This window comes from Hypomesus transpacificus, unplaced genomic scaffold (genome assembly GCF_021917145.1).
Source record: "Hypomesus transpacificus isolate Combined female unplaced genomic scaffold, fHypTra1 scaffold_272, whole genome shotgun sequence".
NCBI lineage: Eukaryota > Metazoa > Chordata > Actinopteri > Osmeriformes > Osmeridae > Hypomesus > Hypomesus transpacificus.
Window position 1 is genome coordinate 118368 of NW_025813799.1, and position 8444 is coordinate 126811.

Sequence of the window (8444 nt, forward strand, 5' to 3'; positions counted from 1 at the left end):
AAGTGAATATGTAAATACTCTCTCCATCTCTCGCCCTCACCGCTTCGGACTCTTATCGCCATCTTTCTCTTATTCACTCGCTCACTCACATATACACAATCAGGCTCACAAACACACACACACAATCACGTATGGACACATGCAAATGATGAATGCTATCCATTACAGAATGTGGAAGAGGAAAGGGCTAAATGAGTGCTGTGGGAGGTGAGGTGTGACAGGGGCTGCTTCTGAAGACTGCTCCAGCGACTGCAATGTGTGTTTATCCTCTCCCACTCAGGTCCAGAAGCCATACTTCACACCGTCAACCTCACAAACACACGCAGCGCAGTACAAATGCTACACTGGGATCCATCATGCGCACACACACACACTCATAATACAGAGACGTATGCATGACATGATCGTTGGACGGTGTGTGCTCATTTATTCCGTGCTTTGAACCTTTCACCTCCTAGAGCGTGTTCTGTTTTCGTCTTTTTCTCACGTGGATATCACACACGCGTGCTCTCCGTGCGGTTAATTCATGCAAATGCATGCAACCTCCATGCCAAGTGCCGGGTTTGATGACTGACTGACAGTACAGTAGGTTGATTCTCAGAAATGAGGATAACCCTGCCAAGCAACAATCAATAAGCGTGACCTTGTATCTATCAACACTCAGCACACTCATGAATGCATATTATTACCGTAAAACCCACCAAAGCTTGTCTGTTGAAAGCCCCGTTGAGTTTGTTTATCGGTGTGCGAGGAGAACCAAGGGAGAGTTTACTTAAGGCACTCAGCGTGCCTCCAACGTTTCCCACTCCTAATGATTTGTTAATTTGTGTGATTGCTGCGCGCGGGTGAACAGGTCCCAGAGGTATTCTATTGTTGCTAAGGGAGTGTGTGAAGGACTCCTTAACTCCACTCCCCCATAATAAACTCTGAATGTTCATTAAGATTCCTGTTGGAGAGGAAGGGCCCCAGTGGCTGGTCGGGGATTATGATCAAAGGACACTCGACCCTTCCTGGCCCTGATAGATTTCTTCGACCACCTATAATAGTCGAGATCTTCACCAACGATTGCTGTCGTTGTGACATGAGTAGTGCTGGTGTGTCCTTTGTAGACTGACTCCGTCACGGAGTCGTTGTAATGCTTCACATATGTTTTGCATCCTCTAGGTGTGATCTGTCTCGCAGGAGGAAGAGGCATGCCGTGCAACCACAGAAACCCATCTCAGGTAAGCTGTCCGTCCTTTCATTTCAGACAGTGCTGTTTCTACTGAGGGCTATAGCGTGTCAGTATTTGTGTTTGTACACGTCTTTATGCTTGTGTATGTATGTATGTATGTCTGTCTGTCTGTCTGTCTGTCTGTCTGTCTGTCTGTCTGTCTGTCTGTCTGTCTGTATGTGCATGTTTGTATGTATGTGCATGTTTGTATGTGTTCCAGTATACTGTACTACACGGTCGGGTCTGAGTGACCATGCTGGCAGTCAAGACAGAGTGGCTGATGGAGCTTTAAAGTGGGCCTTACGTTGCTTTGCTCTGATTTATTTATGTCCCTCAGATGATTCACCAAGACATTTACCACTGCACTCTGTCTCGTGAAACTCACTTGCTATCATAAAATTGCTTGTCGAGGGTCCACATGGTAAATATTTGAGGTCTTAAGAAGGTCTTATCCTTCTTAAGAGGTTTCCCCCAAACCAGAGCAGGTGCATGCCCTCCTGAACCAGCAGATGTGTACCAGAGGCCCTGGGTTTTGGCCTGTTCCTGATAAATGGATTAAATCCTAATCCCTAACATTGTACATAGATAGTCAGTAAGCACATTGATTGGTCAAGCGTCTTTTGATCTGCGTTTAGCATTCTCATCTATTGATTTGGCTATGCACAGAGCTTGCGCTGTAAGATACGTTAAGTAGTGTGGGCTTTTATGTCCAGACCACACTCACTGTCAAATCACAGAGCTGGGTTCATCCACTCGGGCTTTGTGGTCTCTTAGATCCGCTGACTGACTTCAGAAAGCTTGTCTGAGCCAAACACACACCCTGCTTAGTCAGCATGGGCATAACACACACACACACAGACTGCTCTAGTGTCCGACTGACAGACTCCGTCTGAAAGAAGGGTAGAGGTAGGCGGGGAGAGTGCGATAGATTAGAGTTGCTGGTGCAGAAAGTAAGGCATGTACTCAAGTAGAGGAGATCCGGGACAAGCGAGAGCAGAGAGAGAGAGAGAGAGAGAGAGAGAGAGAGGGAGGAGAGGCCGGGAAGAGGCGGTGGATGGTGGGGGGGCAGAGACAGAATTCTGCACAGTGTACCATTAGTTTCAAAGGGCATTTGCGGTCAGTTAGAGGCCCGGACACCGTGAGGTTGGAGGACAGGGATGTGTGCCAGTGGGAGGGCCAGGGGTTAATATGAAAGATGTGGCTGCTGCTCAGCAGAGTGGAGCCTTGGGAGAAATCTGTCACAAAATGAAGAGCATTGTATTTGCTATGTATTTGCCCCCTTGCAGCTTAGATGTTAGATCGTGTTATGTTTCAGCAGCAGAGAGGCTGGCTAAGGGAACTAGTCAGAGGTCAGGATGTGATTATCCAAAAAAACAATCAGACAGGGTTGGCTGGTATGGAGGAGGCAGTACATATTCCTTACCACACAGACACACACACACACACACACAGACAGACAGACACACACAAAGGACTTGTAGACGAGCCCATGTCCAGGGCTGTATCCGTGTGTTTCCGATGCAGCTGTAATCACGGCATGGTCAAGGCTCGCCGGTGGCAGCAGTACCTTAATGAGATGTCTGGGTCGGCCTCCTGTTTTATCCTTGTCTCCTTCACTTCAGGTTTCACATGGGAGTTTTTCGGTAGGTAGAGCATCAACAACAGCCTGGGACTCGGCGGGCACCACGTGCTGTCTGACAGCTCTCCTTTGTTGCCTGGCCTTTGAGTTTCACACTTACAGTTCACCCGGAATTAGCTTCAATCGAGGCAGACTTTGCTGAGGTTGGTAAGGCGTTCTGACAACTCAAATGGGATCACATGGGAGCGCGCACACGCACCAGTGTGCGCATACACACTGACGCGAGGGCACACACACATACAAGGGGAGAGACACACACACACATACACACAAACATGCGTGGCACAGAGCAATGAAGTTGTCTAGAATAATCACCTTGTGTGTGTTTGGTGTGAAGGTCACCTAGCCTTCTCTTCCCATTCTGACCATGCTTCTGCTTAACATAATTCGATTCATCTCCGTTCAGTGTTATTTGGACAGGAGGTGTTCCAATGTCATAGCGACAAGAACATTCTAGTTGAGATATGAATCTCATAAAGGAGAGGAGCTGGAACATCCGCACAGAGGAGGATTGGTAAATAAGACATGAGGTTGGCTGCTAAGTACGTTAAGAAACACCACACCATATGAAATAGTGATTCATGTTACCTGTAATTACATGTCATTAGGGAGAAGGTAGTAATGTATGTGTGTGTATGGTTAAGGTGGTGTGTTTGGCTCTGTGTGTGCGCGTACAAGTAAAACACTCCCGCGTCCTGTTCTGAGGACGCGTGAATGTTTCCCTGTGTGTGCGCGTGTGCATAGTATGTGGTTATGCGGGAGTGTGCGTAAGTGTGTTTGCGTGCTTCTCCTCTTGCCAGGAGGCCTCAGCGTAACTCAGATCAAGTCAAAGTACCAGTGACACAGCAGTGTTTGACAGGTCAGAGACTGGAGGTACATTGTGAGGGCCCAGGGGGGACCAGGAGATTGTGATAAGGGCCAGGTTGTACTGCAGCCGATCACTCCTCACTCAGCTGTCTGCGGCTCAGCCTTACAGAGGGATGAGGGTAAGAGCTGTGGAAGATGGACCCGGTCAACAACCTTCAGCTCCAATCTCCATCACTCCCCGCCGCCTGAATAGCGTGTGCGACGGACGTTTTGAAAGACCTTTTGGATACCTCACACATTACTCATGCAGACGTACACAGACACACACACAAGCACACCTGCATGCACTGTCAGATTGCTAAATGCTCCAGTCTGTCTGGATGTCTTGTTTTCTCTGGTTTGTGTGATTATCTTTTATTCCAAGACCGTATTTACTCTCCTTCACCCAATACTGACGGGAACAGTGAGAGGTGCACGGCAGCTGTGAAGATAACTGTAAGTTTGCAGGCAGTACAAACAAGTCAAGTGTGTTCGCCACTGTGCGTTCCTGCATTGCCTTATCTTAGCCCAATCTTAACCCTATCTTGACTCCATCTTTACATCGTATCAGTTCCAGCCTCGGCCTTGCTCAGCCCAGCAGTATTTCCTACTCCATCTCCTGGATCTTATACAATAACACACACAAGGAAATGAGTCAAAGGAAGGAATGCGAAAGGAAGATAGAGTCCAATTGTGTACAGGTGAAAAAGAGAGAGAGAGAAAGGGGGGAGAGAGAGAAAGAGAGAGAGAGAGACAGAGAGAGACAGAGAGAGACAGAGAGAGACAGAGAGACAGAAAGACAGAGAGACAGAAAGACAGAGAGAGATGAAGGGCAGGCGGGTAGAAGAGAGATGAAAGGAGAGAGTGATAGGATGGGGGAAGAGAGTTGTTGCCTCCTGCCATGCTTGTTAGTGTGAATGAGCTTGTTTGTATACAGAGAGGCACAGAGAGTGAAGCATAACCTTTTGGAATCAAATAGCATTCAGAAACCCCCTGGGCTGTTACATGGATTCTATGGTCAGTGTTTTTTTTAGGCCCAACAAATCCCTACATGTGTGTTTGTTTATGAGTGCCTCTATTGGGAATAGACCACCATAGATGGATGTGTGCCCCTCAGTCCCTCGGTGGCCGAGAAGAATGAAGCTCTTGTTCTTTCCCAGACATCAAAAGTGGCACAAAGAGGGGATGAAATATTTGCTCTGTGTGCTGCCTTGTAGCATTACGGAGCATCATCGCACAATCTGGTCATTTTCTCAACATGGACCCACGGGTTCTTGCACTCATACAGTACTTCAAAGTTGACAAGACACTTTCATCAAGTGCTCCTGCAGAGAGTTCGATATTGCGGCGTGATGGTCCAATTTCATATTCTTGGTTGGGATTCCATGCGTAGACTGGTGGGATTGAGAAAACTGTGTCTTGTGAAGCTATTTATTCTTTGTTAGTTGTGGTGTTTGGTCAACGTTTGTGCATTACAAAATCAAGCTTTCTAAATCCAATGTAAAAAAATATATTATTAAGGCATTGTCTGAAGTTTGATCTAATCATGGCTGATGCAATCGAGAGCAGAAAGAAAATCATTCAGTATTCAGAATCTGGGCTTTACAAACTAGCAGGGGCACAACGTGAGTTCTATCTTTAGTGTGCAAGTTGGAGGCCAGTCACCTGTTAGGAAAGTCAACGACTCTCCAAAGTGCTAATAGAGTCTCCTGAGAGCTCCCTGCCCCTGGTCATAAAAGTAATAACCTGTGGTAGCTGTCAAAGAGCTAGCTAGTCGCAACCCCCACCTTAGCAAGGTGCTGAAGAGTGACTCTTCAGAAAGGAAAAGGAGGGGAGGGGAGAAAACAGAGACAGAGAACATTTTCATTAGAGGCCGCAGCTTCTGGGAGTCCCAGTCCCAGATCTGGCTTGGCATCCAGGTCCCCATGTGTTCCAATTATCAGACTCGGCCAGTCATGCCTGTGATCAACCCTCGGCCAAGACAGTCCATTAACGCCTGTTCTCACATTGTCCCAGACCACTGGGTCAGATTAGAGAGAGGTGATCACCCAGTCGATCATGCTGCTTCACACATCTCTAGCTGAGTTGGATTGAGCTCTGGTTTGTGTAGCTGTGTAGAGTAAAACACAGCACACAAAAAACCACAATATAGAGTAAAAAGATGAGGTGGAATTGTGTGACTGTGAGTTACATCATAGAGATTGGGGGGAGGTTACGTGGAGAAATAAACGATTGTATTGTCTCATCACTTTTCACTTGGACAATAATTTTTCCCATGCTTCTACTGAGAGCTCTCAGCCTGGTCTCATTCCCAATGATGACAGATTGCATTGTACTGCACATTCCTCCTGCTGGTGGTTTATTAAACAAAACAGTTAAAATAATCAAATTGTGTGCCGTACGTTCGAATGAACACATCATTATAGTTCTCAAAGCTTATAGTTGATTCTGGGGTGTTTGCAGGGAGTGTACTGTTTAGTCAGCAGTCTTCACTTTTCCGGGCCCTGTTAGTTGAAGGCCTGTGTAGCGTCAGGCCTTTGTCTGACATTAATGATTATCCACTTCTACCTCTCAGGACTCTTCAACTTGTCCCCCAAATTATGTATTAATGTAATTAACAATGTAATTAAAACATGTATTTAAAATGTAACCAGGCTGATGAAGAGGCTATTGCTATTACATTTACATTTAGTCATTTAGCAGACACTCTTATCTAGAGCGACTTACAGTAAGTACAGGGACATTCCCCCCGAGGCAAGTAGGGTGAAGTGCCTTGCCCAAGGACACAACCTCATTTTTGGCTTGGTGGGGAATCGATCCGGCAACCTTCTGATTACTAGTCCGACTCCCTCACCACCCAGCCACCTGACTCCCCATTAGGCTATTAGGCAAAACCTCTCTCGTTCTATCGCTTCTTCTTTCCTCCTTCCCTTTCTCTCTCTTACTCTTGACCTTTCAATATCAGAGCAGCAGTTGGTGCCAAACTCTGAGCAGCATTGGAATCTTTTGTTATCTCAACCTACCATCCGCATTCACATTTGTTCAAAACCATTTTCCCTTTTCTCACACGGCACTTTCGGAGGGTAGTTAGTGGTGGGGGCTGATGGGGAACACTCTTGGCACACCACAGGATCGAAGATTCCAACACAACATGTCCATAGTAATAGCTTTAGCAAATCATTTCAATTCGGATAATGCAAACATCACAAATGCTAACCAACACTAGTTGTGTGTAGACTCAGAAATCAATGGAACTCTATAGTCCCTGTGGAATGCAGAGAAGCAAAAGCCTGATGCAGAGTTGTGCACACTTATAAATATATATCTGTGTGTTTGTGTGTGGGTGTGCATATCTTGCAACTTGCTCTGTGTTGCAACTGAAAGGGTAGCTCATACTTCAAACTGGGGCCATTTGAATCCACTTTTAGTCAATTCAGCCATTCAAAAACAAACCATGCACTCGCATTGCCCTTCCTCTGTTTCACATAGAAAAATAAACATTGATCCGATTTTTCAATATTCCATTTTATTTTTTTGTATTGCCTTCATGAAGTGCCATTAAAATGACAAGCTTACTTCCCACTAATAAAAATGCGTTACATTAATTTACATTCATATTCCTTTCAGTTGTTTCCATTGATACTCATCAAGGCAGACTCATCTGTCAGGAAGCATAATTCAAGTTAAAAAAACAACACTGAGCTCCAAAAGGTCAGCAGTAAGGTATGTTCATCATGGTAAATAGCACACCACTGAAGCTGCCTAGCACAATATCTTCAGCACCATGGACAGTTCCACCATTGACTTGCACTACATAATCTAAACTACAGTGCACCCACATTTTCCAGCACCATAGACAGCTCCCTCAGTGTGTTTGTGTGTGTGCGTGTCCAACAAACCTTTTCACAGTTTTTCATCCATATGTGTGAAACATACGATACTGTGTGTGACAACATAGGAAGGCGTGACGCATTCACACCTTTGCTTGGATATCGATTTTTACTGCTTGTCAGAGAAAGCAAGCTGCGCTCCAGTGTAATATCTTGTTTACTGTTTACTGGAGAGGGAGAGAAAAAATATGAAAAATGTGAAGATTGAGACCTTGTGTTAATATATCAATTATTTCTAGCAGCATATTTCAAAGTAAATAAAATTGAACAAGCTGTTCCGAAACAACACCATCTGATGTGTTTTGTTCTTTCAGATAACCATCGTAGAAAACGGTTTTCAATCGTGCGCCTAGATTTGAGTTCTCAGATGTTTAGCGGCTGGCCATATGTGTGTGTGTTCCCTGGGGCTGGCCCTGCAGGGATCTCCCAGGAAGAGAATTTCAGGGCTGAATAGCTCAGCACATGAAATAGTCCTCGGAAATGATGCTTCAACAAGAGGAATCGTTCAATTTGTCCTACGCAGAAAACAATATTCAAGATGAACTGTATGTTTTTTCACAGCCTGTATCTTCTCAATCATTCTTTTTTCCCTCTTTTTTTTCTGCCTGAAGAGTCAGCTGGACTCGTGGGAGCTGATTGGTGGAGTGGCATGTATTGGCTTGACTGTATGCTGTGTAACCTTATGGATGTGCAGACATGTTGGAGACGAAGAGTGCTATTAATTCTCCTCTCATGTTAGCCGGAGCCCTTCCTTTCCTTAGGAACAGGCCTCTGAATCATTTATTGTCTGATTGATTTTGGGAGAGATGGGAGGAGCACGGGCTAGCGAGCTAATTCTCAAATCAGTAGGGAGAGT